Here is a 13,865-nt window from a genome sequence, read left to right as displayed (position 1 = left end):
GGCTTGTTTAATCTAGAAAAAAGTAGACTGAGGCTATGTCTACACTAGACATAGAAGTCAACTACAGACTCGCAATTTTAGCGACCCCAATTGCCTAGCTAAAATAGATTTATTTGCTGTCAACTTCCATGTCTGTCTACATGCGGGAAGGTCAACAGGAGTGTTTCTCCCTTCAACCTTTCTTATTCCTCACCTCCCACAAGGAGCACAGTGGTTGCCTGTGACCCCTGAGATCATCATTTCACGTGTGTGTGAAATCAAACCCCAGAAAATCAAGTGACTAATTCACAGTGAATAATTTATTTAATGCATTTCATCTCTCTTGCACTCTGTCATATCTGTGAACAGACCATAATTTCTTCAAATTAATTATCTTTCGTCACCAACAATTGTGGTTTAGTAACAAGGGCATTAGTCAGGGACTCTGCAGGCTAAATTCTCTTTCTCATCCTCACACTAATATACTGTATGACTGAAAAAAGCACTTCATCTGCCTATGTCCCTGTTTCCTTTTTACTCCTTGTTGCATCTCTTTCAAATTTAAGTTCTTCAGAGGAGGAACTGTCTCTTATATGTGCTTGTACATTGCGTAGCAAAACAGGGACCTGACTTCAGCTGGAACTTCTATCTGCTACTATATTACAGATAATGATTATTAATTATTGTCACAGTTGAAAAGCTAGCTGCATTCCATCCCCTCTCTGGACTTTATGGCTACGTCTACAGTACAGAGTTTTGTAGACAGAACAGGGGTTTTATAGACAAAACTTGTGGAGCGTCTACACACAAAATGCATTTTTGTTGACAGAAACTATTGACAGAAAAGCTGTGTAGACTCTCTGTGGGGCCCTTTTGTGGATAGAGCAGATCAAATAATTGATTCACTTTTATGGGGAGCCATGATCTGTCAACAGAAGTTTTGTCGGAACAACTCTTCCAACAGTAACTTCTGTAGACAGATTCTTCTAGTGTAGATGTAGCCTATGAGTGCATCCTTTCAGGTGTCTGGCCTCATGCCTTTATTTCTCTTGGGTTGGAAGCAAGCAACTCTCTCACTCTTAGACCAGCCCCTGGGCTACAGCACATTGAGACTCTGCCATGCTTACCCAACTGGTCCATGTGGGTTGAACATTTGTGGTTCTTTCCTTCAGGATTCAATGCAAAATGATGAAAAGTGTAAGCAGGCAGCCTTCTCAAGTCAAAATACTGTTTCATTTTAATGGTAGGAATAAAACATTTAGAAAAAAGAATGTAAGAGGCTGTACATGTGTCTATCTTATCTAAAGACTTAGCACTCCCTGATAGAAATCTATGAAGGCCTAACTTCTTCAATATCACAGTGGGCCTCCCTATGTGTCCTTCTGAACAGTGTCCCACTGGTGATGGCTGGATGAAGAGTGTCTTTAAAACTATTTATAAAAGCAAGGTGGGAGAAGTAGTATCTCTTATTGGACCAACTTTTGTTGGTGAGAGAGACAAGCTTCTGAGTCACAGAGTTCTTCAGTACTGGCAAAGGTATTCTGAGTACCTCAACCACCTTGTCTCTCTAATATCCTGGGACTGAAATGGATGCAACTAAAGTATTTATAACCCTTAATTTGTTGACCCCAAACATGCTTTGTAACTTAGCTAGAGCCCAGAGCTATTATCTTCACAGCTAATAGCTCAAGCATTGTCTCTCAGCTATCCTAAAGTGGTTACCAGGGCATGGCTTATCTTGAGCCGTAGCTTTCACTTCCTGCTTCTTTTTGTAATTCCCTGGTAAACTAAACCAACATAGTCATGGAGAAAACGTCCCAGTACTTAGTGTACCATACAGCAAACATTCCAATAATCAGGTGCACACTGGGTATTCCTAAATTCTTACAAAGCAGCCACATGTCTGTCAGAATAATAGTTTTATTCCTGATTTTCATCAGTATTACTGAATTAGAGCCTAAAAAATTAGATGTTACAAAAATCATAAATCAAAACAAAACCAGAAATGTTCACTCTGGATGCTTAGTTGTAGCTGGTATTAGTTCTGTATCTTGCCTGGATGAGAATGTGAGCACTTCTTGCACAAAGTTGCCTGCGTGAATTTAAACTACAGCTTCCTTGAATAATTGCAAGATTGGAGTGTACTGTGTAAACGTGGTTCTGCCGGTGAACCCCCCGCTTTGTTGGCAGCCTCTTCATTCTCCCAGTTAGATATACATATCCCCAGTTCCTCATCTCAAGGCCCCAGCAGTGAGCATTCTGGGGACAGCCCATGTCTTTCAGATATTCTTGGGTGTTCTTTCTCATTCAGTGTCTACTCAGACAGTTCTGTTTTTTTCCACTTTTCCTCTTCAGAGCCACTATTTTCTATTTTTCTTTCTTTTTGTGTGTTTGCTCTCTGGCTTATATTCTCTTGTCTCCAGTTCTCTGGCTGTCTTACTGCATAGCCTTTCTTTATCTTCCCCAGTGGCTCAGTTCCCTTCTGCTCTGAACCCCAGATACCTCCTCTCTTCCTGGAGGGGAAGTGGCTGTGTGTCATCCCTTATGCCATGCAATGGGGTAACCCAGGCACAAGCCCAAGCTTGGTTTATTTCTGAATGTATATGGGACTTCTATTTGTATCTTAGCTATTGGGCACAATCTCCTCTCCCCCGGTTACACTCCTTTCCCCAGCAAGATTCAGTGTGGCCTTCACCACATTTTTGCAAACATTGTGTAGTGTCCATTAGACCAGTCTTTTTATCTTCTCCCCACCTTCACCCAGATGGTTGGTGTGGTTCTCTAACATTCCACCAGTGTCCAGTACCACCACAAAATCCAGCCTGTTAACAGTCCAAAAATCTGCTTCCTCAAAACTCCCCATGAGTTTAACTACCACCTCCAGACCCATGGTTTGATGCTTCACCTAGACACAGATATTCTCAGGAAAGCATTGCAGAAAATACTCCCAAATATGGAGTCCATAATTTCACCTATTCACTGCATATCTGCCTTTGACCAGCAGGTACCCTAGTCTTTTAATCTTGGGGTGAAAACCCCAGCCCATCTAGTGACCCAAAAATTCTGCCAATATGTCTCATAAACAAGCACATGTGATCTCATTTGACCATTCTAACACCATCATAGTCTCAGGTTTGGTCACCCTTCAAAGCCACACCTTAAATCTCCCTCTGCCAAATATGGTGCTCAATAGAGGGCCCATATTCCTCTGTTCAAGCTGGTTCCCTTTGCTGTTGTAGGGTGCGAGAAGAGTTTGTAACGGTCTCATGAGAGCAGATCGACCCCTCTGTGAATCCTCAGGAGAATCTAAACAGACCAGTCTGTGCAAGGTGAAAGCTGCAAACTGCCATGGGAACAGCTGCAGAACAAGCTGCGCTTGCCAAGATTTCAAGGCTACGCTGGCAGTAGGCCACAAGAGATAGTGATAAGGAATGCATAGGCAATTTTAGGCAATCTTATGTTAATGAGCTCAGCTTTATCAGCTAGTGTTAGGAGGCCTGTTACAGAGCCTCTCCCCAAGCGAAGCTCCGACGCGTCGGGTTTTCCCCCACGGGTGACTGCGGCGTCTCCGGGGCTCCCGCCGTGGGTGTCACGCGTTTTCAATAAACCAAATATAGCACTTGCCTTCTGGGTGCAGCCTCGTCTCTGGGGAACCCGAGCCTGGTTGGCTACAGCTGTCCTTTCAGATGTCTTTAGAAATGTATTGGGATTATCCCATGATTCTGAGCATGAAGACAGCTATTGTCACAGAGAGATTATAGGATCCTCTTTGTAGACCCTACTTTGATGCAGTTAATAGGAAAAATAACTTTTTTATTGACTTGCTTTTCAGTGCTGCATTAACTGTAGTTACGTGGTTTTATATAAAAAGTAGCCTTCCCTTCCCTTCCTCCCTCTCCCCACGGGCTGTAGTCATTCCTCCATATCTTCTCATTGACGTATGATGCCTAAACATGTCTTTGGTAGAAGGGTATAGAAGTTGGGGAAAATAAAACTGGCTGATTTTGGATGCATTGTCAACAGATGGGGACGGAAAGGCCAATTTGTGGATAAGGCAGGGCACCAGGAGTTGGGAGACTTTGGTTCAGTTCCTGGTCTGTCACAATTTCTTCATGTGACCATGATTCATAGGGCTAGAAGGAGACTCGAGAGATCATCAAATCCTGTTCCCTGTGCTTGTGGCAGAACCAAGCACCATGTAGACCTTGGCAAGTCACTTACTCTTTTTGTGCCTTCGTTCCCTATCTGTAAAATGGGACAAAAAGCTAACTTGCTGGCTATGTCCACATGACAGCCAAACCTTGAAATAAACTATGCAATCTTCATTATGCAAATTGCATAGCTTATTTTAAGGCAATTTCAAAATAGGCTATTTGGGCATGTGGCACTGTCTAACCAGTGCCACATGGTGAAGTAAAGTGCTATTTCAAGGCATCCTTGTATTCCTCCTGCAACAAAGAGTACAGAGATGCTGGAATAGTGCGCCCATTATCTCAAAAGCTGTTTGAGAGAATGGGTGCATTTCTTAGATGTGGGCAGCTACTTTGGGTTACTGACATATCCCAAAATAGTGTCTGCTGTATAGACATAGCCCCTAAGTCCCAAATATTTTCAGAATGTAATAGTTTCCCATTTGATAAACTAATAAATTAGAAGGCCAGGCAGGCCCATTGTGATCATCTAGAGTGACATTATGCATAGAATAGACCTGAGATTTTGTTGAATTAATTCCTGTTTCAAGACCAATAACTATGCTAGAACTAAAGAATAACCTGTAGACAAATATCCAGCCTTGATTTTAAAATTTTCACTGATGGAGAATCCACCAAAGAAAATTGGTAATTTATTTTAAAACTTAATCACCCTCACTCCTAAACAAGTGGGCCTTATGTTTAACCTGAATTTTTCTAGCTTCAACTTTCAACAGTTATATGCTGCTCTAGCTCTATTACCACCTTTGAGTCTACAACAGCCTGTTTGCTAATCTGTTAATCACGTCCAATACCTCTTCTCTGAACCCTTTCCAATTTGTCAACATCCTTCTTGAATTGTGGACCCCAGAACTGTAAATAGGATTTCAGTAGTGTTTGCAGCAATTCCAACTATAGAACTAATATGCCTTCTGAATTCCCTACTTGCAATTCTTTGTTTATGCATCTAAGGAGTGCCTTAGCCTTTTTGGCGACAATTAAATAATTTTTCATTTTAAGGCCTCTTTTCTAATCCTTTAATCGTTCTCATGGCTATATTCTGAACAATTTTTCATCATCCATCTCCAAGGGTGGATATTAGTACTAGTAGCGGTCACAACAGTGGCAAATGCAGAGGCAGTCTAACCTACTCAATAACCCAGTGTTCATATATCCAAAGATCCCAATGGCTCTTTTAGCTAAAGCATCATATCATGTATCAGAGAGGTAGTGGTGTTAGTCTGTAGCTTTGAGAACAAGAAGAAGTCTCGTAGCAAATTATAGACTAACAGATATTTTGGTGCCATGAGACTTCTTGTTGTTCTCAAAGCATCATATCAGAAACTCATGTTCAACTGATTATCCACCATGGCCCTTAATTACTTTCAGAGCACTGTTTCCCAGGGTACAGTCCTCCCAGCCTAAAAGTATTGTCTAAGTTCTTTGTTCCTAGAATGTACATTTATATTTAGCCTTATTAAAAAACTTGTGCCACGTCTACACAAGAAGCATCTGTTGACAGTAACATCTGTTGACAGAGTTGTGTCGACACAAACTCTGGCAACAGGGTGCATCTATACACAAAAGGGCTACGTTTATATGGGCAGCCTCTGTCCACAGAACTGGGCTTTTTGCCATATTGATTTTATATTGTTGTTGTTTCTTAATCAGAGTGTTATGCAATACTCAGTTAAACACCTCACAGAAGTCTAAGCATATTATATCAACACTGTTACCTCAATCAACTAACCTTGCGATCTCATTAAAAATGATACCAAGTTAGTTTGGTAAGATCTATTTTACATTAACCCATGTTGATTAGAATCGATTATATTAACAGCCTTCCATTCTTTTAAAGTGTGCCTGGGATGGATGTCAGGCCTATCATTATTTGTGACATCCCATTTATCTTTTCTAAACACTGGTACAACATTGGCTTTCATCCAGTGTTCTGGAATGTTCCTAGCTCTCCATGAGTCAGTAAAAATCAACATTTGCAGTCCAGTGAGTTCCTTGGCCAGCTCATTTAAAACTGAATGGGACACTAAACAAATGCCACTAGCTGACTTCCTGTAGCTTTTCCTTCTTCATTTCTTCATGCTAGCTCTGAGAGTGTTTCCTCCTAAATACTTTGATGCCTTAAATCCCTCATTTCTCCAAAATCCAGCTCCTGCAACCTTTACTTGTTATGTCTCTTATTTTCAACTTTCCAGAAATTAAAGTTTGCTTTGCCTTTTCCCTTCCCTCTGGTTCACATGTTAATGCCCCTGTGCCTCACTCCTCCACTCTCTCTGACTCCTCCACACTCTGGCTATGTCTATACTCAGTGCCTCTTTTTGTAGAAAAAAAAATAGGTGGCAGAATTCAAGTTCCAAACTGCCCTACACCGAGGCCTCACCCCCCCTCCTCTGGCAGCTGAACCCTACCCCCCACACAGGGCCCAATCCACACCCACGCCCTGGAGGCTTAACCATCCCCTGGCAGCCTAAATGCTCCCCGGGGGCTCTTGAGCTGCTCCCCCCGCCAGGCAGCTTAACTGTCCCATGGTGGGGCCCGAGCCAACTCTCCCCTCCAGCATCTTAACCACCCCATTGGCTTCACTGCCCCTGCTGGTGGGGCCCAAGCCACTCCCCCTCCAGCAGGGCCTGAGCCACCCCCCACAATGGCTCAACTGCCCCTTGGTGGGGCCTGACCCACCCCCAAGCAGCTTAACCATCCCCTGGTGGAGCCTAAGATACCCGCTGCCGGTGACTTAGTGATCAACAAATAACAGTCCCAGGGGTATAATTACTTCCCAGTGATGCTTAACAAGCACAACCAATCACTTGTAAGGCTTCTGTGGCCTTTATTTCTCCCCACAGGAGCTTCCCTGCACTATCGTCTCTCTTATGCCAAAAAACCTTGATGTTTCCCTTGCAGATGATTCCCCTTATGCCATTTAGGGAATGGGTCTGCTCTCTGTTCTGCTGCACGCTCCTGCCTGCTGTCAGCTCTGAGAATCATAGACTCATAGGGCTGGAAGGGACCTCATGCTTTCTCCATTGGGAGAGGCACCTTCCTCCTTGTCCCTGGAGATGCACTGCCACAATCTTCTGTGCTTGGAGAGGAATGTCCTTTTCTCCTCCCCCTTGGCTTCTTCTCCATCTTCCTAATATGTTTAATGATTTAGCTGAAAGTTTTGCAACCAATGTGGGCACTCTCTTGTCTTCTGGGATTTTATGCAAGCCACAGAGTCTTTCAAAAGTAGAAGGGTATTCCTCAGTACAATCCAATTCTTTGTATGCTGAGCATAGCTTGTCTCAACTGGATGCTCTACGGAGCCAGGGATCTGTCCATACTTATCCCTCAAGCACAGGTCATGCTGCTTTCCCTTCTCTTTTGCTTGGTCTCCCTTCTCTTCCAGTGCCTTGAGCTGTTGGTGGATTGCTTATAGTTTTTCTGCGTCTGGCACTGTGGTTCTCATTTCAGCCTCCCATCTCTGGGATTCATGTTCTTTTGTTTCTCGTCAGCCTCCTGTCTGGCTGTTCCTAATTTCAGAGCAATTTTGCTGTTGCGCATTTGTAAACTCCTTAGTCTATTTCCTTCTCGAAATAAACAGCAAACAACCAACAGTGATTTTTTTGATGGCTCCCAGCTTTCTTTCTCAGAATCACTTAAAAATCTGGTTTGACCAGTGCTTCCAGTATGAATTTCAGTCAACCAGCAGGCTGTGTGTAAATCTTGCGCTAGACTATGTCTCTGTGATGTTCTCCTTAGGACACCCAGAATGATAAGCCACTGTGTTACGACTCTACTTCAGGAAGTGAGCACTTCACTCTTGCTAAGCGGAGTATCAGCTCTTGGACATTCCAGACTATGTGCCTTGCCAGCACTGTCAATCTAAACCTTGCCTTTCAGTAACAATCAGTAAACCTCAGTTCCGGAGCTCCCCAAAGATGTCTTCCTACAGCCTCCAGTCCCTCTCACTATGTCACTCAGAAAACAAGTTTGCTGTCTCCAAAGAGACAGAGCCCACGCCAGCCTGCTATTGCAGCTGGAGATCCTCACTTCACTCTAATACACAGCACTGGAATAGATTTGTACTAAAACTAGCTGGCTTTATTAATAAAGAACAGATATTTAAGTGACACTAAGCAAGAGAAAAAGAGAAGTTTGGTTACAAACTAAATAAATCAGAGATCCCAGGGATTAAAACTCAGTCCCAGCACCTTATTTCTTTGCCTACAACAGTTTCTGGCTTACAAGTTGTGAGCCGCTCCTACCCTTCAGACCAAGAGCAGCCACCTTTCACAGGCTCACAGAGTGCTAGTCTTTCTGTTCTGTAAGGGATAGAACCCTACAATGTTGCTTTGCTTCCCCTGTGTTACCCAAAGGCCAAATCTACACTACAAAAATAACGTCAAAGTTGCTTACTTAGAAGTATAACTTTGAAGTAACAGACTTCGAAGTTAAGCGTCTACACACACCCTACTTTGAAGTTAAACTTCAAAGTAGGGCACTACTCCATTCCTGGGAATGGAGTAAGGACTTCGAAGTTAGGCTCCCTACTTGAATTAAGGGAAAAATGTATGTAGACTCTCTGCAGGCTACTTCAAAGTCGCCCCTAACTTCGAAGGTAACTTAGAAGTTAGTTCCTAGTGCAGATGCACCCTGTATCTCTTATCTTTCCCTCAAGAGCCAGACTCTGTTCCCCAAAGAACTCAGCACCTTCCTCTGTCGATGAGATTGATGGCTTTGTTTACCTTATACGCAAATGTACCTTCATTGTCTTCCGCCTGCAGTGAAGTCAGTCAGACAGGTAAATCCATTTTCTTTTGTCTGGGCTTGTCAGGCTTGGTGTATAGACTGCCTCTCAAATACATTGTAAGGACATACTTCCAGCACACACATGTAACTTCTTGTACTCAGCCTATGTGTACAATGATTTTGGGGCTCAGCATGTCACCTATGTCACATATGACACCGTATATTACACATTTTTATGTGTGTTATAGCAGCATATTGGAGCTAATCAGCTAATTGGGCCTGCTTAGAGTTATAGGACAGTTGGCTTTGGGGGCTGTTAGGATCACAACTAGTCATTTCTGAAAATGTAGGCCTAATTCTTGAGAAGAAATGGTTTGAAATGCCAGCCCTAGAGGTGCTGTTTGGGACACTCCAAGATGAGCAAATATTTGAGTCATCATTCATTTGTCCTTTACGCCTACTGGCATGTAGGACAGCAACAAAGTTCCTCTACTTCTGTCTGCCACTAGCTGGCCTTTCAATAGTGCTCCAAGTGTGATTTGTGCTCTTCATTTCTACTCTAACAGTCTAGTGCCTTGTTGTCTTGGGTTGTCCTCATTTCCAATTCCCTTCAGAAGTCCAGTGCACAGCAGTCTTTGTAATGGAGCTTCCATCTTTCCTAAGCGCATGCCCAATCCATCTCCAGTGTCTTTTCATAATGATGGTGGCCATGTCACCTTGCTTGCACCACGGAAGCAGGTCCTGATTTGAAATTATTCTTGGCCAAAAAATGCGGAGGATCCTCTGAAGGCTTCTGGTGTGAAAGGTCAACAATTTTCCAAGGTCATACTCTGTCATCCTCCAGCATTCTGATCCATTTAATGATGATAATAGGCAACTCTGATAAAGCTTCAGTTTGGTGTGGATACTGTACTGTGATGACTTCCATACGGCATTCAGACTCATGAAGACATTTCTGGCTTTACTGAGTCTGCTTGAAATATCACTTCTAACGCCTCCATCTTGTCTGATGCTACTACCCAAGTATGGAAAGCTCTCTGGAGCAGGTAAGTCACGGCCATCAATTTTGACTGATGCTCATATCTCAATGTTTGGGGTCATGTCTTCTATTTTCTTCTGGCTAACTCTTAATCTGACCTGTTTTCCAAAGGTGCAGAGTTGATTTGTCTTCTCTTGCATATGACAATGTGTATAGGAGAGCAACATGAGGTCTTCAGAAAAATCAAGGTCCTCTAGTGTGGAGAAGATGGAACATCTGATGCATCTTGTCTCATCTTCGGTTGTACGCTGCATAACCCAGTCTTTGACTAAATTAAAAAGCATTGGAGACATGACGCTTCTCTGCCTTACTCCAGTCTTAGCTTTGAAGTGCAGATCATTGTTTCCCATGCTGCACGTAAAATTGTTATAAAAGCTCTTGATGAGCTGTACTACTTGTTGTGGTATTCCATATGCTCTCTAAATGCCCCAAAGACTATCCCTATGAATGTTGTCAAAGGCTTTTCAAAATCGATAAAGTTGATGAACAACGATCTCTGCCATTCAATTCATTGCTCAATGATGTTACGCATTACAAAAATTTGATCTGCACGCCCCCTTCCTTTGTGAAAGCCAGCTTGTTCTTTCCTCAGTGATTTGACAACAGCATCTGAGATCACCTAATGATCTTGGCAAGGTTGTTGCTTGGCACTGAGAGGAGAGTAAAGCCATCTCAGATGTTACAGTCATTGAGTGCTCCTTTCTTGGGTATCTTAACAATAATTGCATTCATCCATTCCTCTGATGCCTGGTTCCCTTCTCATAATGCTGTAAAGAGCAGTGGAGAATAGTGGCTGCAAGTTCTGGGTCTGCCTTGAACAATTCAGCATTGAAGTTGTTGTGTCCTGGAGCTTTACCATGCTTTAAGGACCTTAGTGCTATGCTATGCGATGCTACGCTACGAACAGCCTCAAGCTGAAATAAGAACAGCGTTATGTCATGATCTCTTAATAGTCAAGGGGGACTTTCATGCTAAATTTGGGAGTGATAATACGCAAAATGATAGAACTATGGGGAAACGTGTGGTACCATGACTGAAAATGGAGAGAGACTAGTGGAACTCTGTACTTTACACAATCTTGTCATGGGCAGTATTCTCTTTCCTTACCGTGAAATTCACAAGCTAATAAGGCAATCACCAAATGGGAGGGACAGTAATCAGATTGACCACCTGATGATCAAAGGAACATGGAGATGCTTGTTACCAGTTATCAAAGTGAAAATTGGAGCTGATGTTGGCAGTGATCATCACCTTGTGAAGCTAAGAAGTACTGGTCACAAGATACCCATGCAGAAACACTTTGGTGTAGGGAAGTTACAAGACTCCAAAGTCAAGAATGCTTTTGTCCTTAAGGAAGGAGAAAAACAGGTTTCAAGCATTACAAGATCTTGAAGAAGAAACTCTCAGCATAGAAGAAATAGGAACAAATTACAACATACATGAAGAGCAGCAACGACTGCCTAGGTTTCAAATAGAAACAGAAGAAAAAGTATGGATCATGCCAGACACATGGAAAGCAATTGATAATAGACATATCTTAAAGAAACTTAGATATGCCAAATAAAAAAAAAACAGAAGTCATGTAGTACTTTAAAGATTAACAAAATAATTTATTAGGTGATGAGCTTTCATGGGACAGACCCACTTCCTCAGATCTGGAGATATAACATTTCCAGTAGAGCACTGAAGGATTTATAGTACAGAGATCCAAAAAAAATTGAAATAAAAACTGATAAATCTGGTACATAGAACTGAAGCAGTGGTGAGGGGTACAAAGGCCTTAACAGAGATAACAATTACCTCATGCATTACAAAGGGAGTTTCCCTACCTTTTATATTTGTAATGATCTCAGGAAGGACACTTAGTATTTCACACCCCTGATACTCACCTTCAACCTTCAGTTCTATGTATCTGATTCATCAGGTTTATATATTTTGTGTGTGTGTGTGTGTGTGTGTGTACAGAGATCCATATATATTATGGATCTCTGTATTATAAAACCATCAGTGCTATACTGGAAATGTTATATCTCCAGATCTGAGGAAGTGAGTCTGCCCCACAAAAGGTCATCACTTAATAAATTATCTTGTTAGTCTTAAAAGTGCTACATGAATGCTGGTTTGTCTTGTTAGAATACAGACTAAAACAGCTGCCTCTCTGTTACTATTCTAGATGCCAAATCAGGAAGACTGAAAGAAAGATACCAGCAGCGATACAAAGAAACAGACTGGCATGTCAGGAAAAGGGTGAGAGCTGATAAGAGAACTCTCATAGAAGAACTAGCAGCACAAGCTGAAGAAACAGCTATTTGAAGAGAGCAAGGAAAGATTGTTAAAATCACGCAGCTTGTTTTCAATAAGTATTGTGCCAATACATGTGTTCCTGTCATGGGCAAACAAGGAAATCTACTTACAACAGAGAAGGAACAAGAGGCCACCACTAGAGAAAGAAGCTGATATTCTAGAAGCAGAAACAGACCTTGACATAAATACTGCTCCACCAAATATGGGAGAATTTAGCATGGTAATAAATATTTGAGTGCTGAAAGTAAAAAAGATCGGCAAAATTTTAGACTTGTTTTAGTTCTACTGTACTGCTGAGGGACTTTTACAAATCATATCAGATAGGCTCTCACTTCCCAAATTTTACACAAGCTTTGACAAAATTTGGCACCAAGAAGGGAAAAAATTACCATAATCCTTGCCTCTTTACAGCAAATTCCTCTGTTCAAACTCTTTGGCTACGTCTACACGTGCAGCCAACATCGAAATAGCTTATTTCGATGTTGCAACATCGAAATAGTCTATTTCGATGAATAACGTCTACACGTCCTCCAGGGCCAGCAACGTCGATGTTCAACTTCGACGTTGCTCAGCCCAACATCGAAATAGGCGCAGCAAGGGAACGTCTACACGTCAAAGTAGCACACATCGAAATAGGGATGCCAGGCACAGCTGCAGACAGGGTCACAGGGCGGACTCAACAGCAAGCCGCTCCCTTAAAGGGCCCCTCCCAGACACAGTTGCACTAAACAACACAAGATACACAGAGCTGACAACTGGTTGCAGACCCTGTGCCTGCAGCATAGATCCCCAGCTGCCGCAGAAGCAGCCAGAAGCCCTGGGCTAAGGACTGCTGCCCACGGTGACCATAGAGCCCCGCAGGGGCTGGAGAGAGAGCATCTCTCAACCCCCCAGCTGATGGCCGCCATGGAGGACCCAGCAATTTCGACGTTGCGGGACGCGGATCGTCTACACGGTCCCTACTTCGACGTTGAACGTCGAAGTAGGGCGCTATTCCTATCTCCTCATGAGGTTAGCGACTTCGACGTCTCGCCACCTAACGTCGAAGTTAACTTCGAAATAGCGCCCGACGCGTGTAGACACGACGGGCGCTATTTCGAAGTTGGTGCTGCTACTTCGAAGTAGCGTGCACGTGTAGACGCAGCTTTTGAGTCCAAAGCTGCTACTACAGACTGATTTATGACACTATGTTCAGAAAACTGGCCCTAGCTCTGAACATGCTTCAGAAATTTACTCCCTGGCTACACCAATTTCTAGAAGCTGGTTTCTGATTCAAACTTTGGCTGGGCCAGTGTGAATGAGATGTTCCTAAATATTCAGTAACCTGGGTAGCTTTGTGTCCTATTTCTGCACTGATAAAGTGTTAGTTATTCTTGGAGTGGCAAACAATTAAGAGGACTGTATCAGCAATCACTCAGGTCAATGACTCTCTAGTTTCAAGTTCCTACATGTGTACAGTTATTCTCCTCCTATGTCCTTGTTCTAATGGAAACTAATTAACATAGTGCTGATGACTTCTATGCCAACTTTGCTGTTGTGAATGCAGCCATCACAATTATTAAGTGTTTTCTTTTCAGAAGCATTGTATGGCACATCGCACAGTAAAA

General features: G+C 42.7%; 1 protein-coding gene across 1 annotated transcript in view; it reads right to left on the bottom strand.

The window, feature by feature from the left end:
• ADAMTS20 (ADAM metallopeptidase with thrombospondin type 1 motif 20) overlaps positions 1-13,865 on the bottom strand; it is a 224,147-nt gene that overhangs the window by 19,117 nt on the left and 191,165 nt on the right. The window lies entirely within an intron of this gene.

The sequence above is a fragment of the Carettochelys insculpta genome, chromosome 1 (genome assembly GCF_033958435.1).
Source record: "Carettochelys insculpta isolate YL-2023 chromosome 1, ASM3395843v1, whole genome shotgun sequence".
NCBI classification, from domain to species: Eukaryota; Metazoa; Chordata; order Testudines; family Carettochelyidae; genus Carettochelys; species Carettochelys insculpta.
This window is presented reverse-complemented; position numbering and strand designations above follow the sequence as displayed.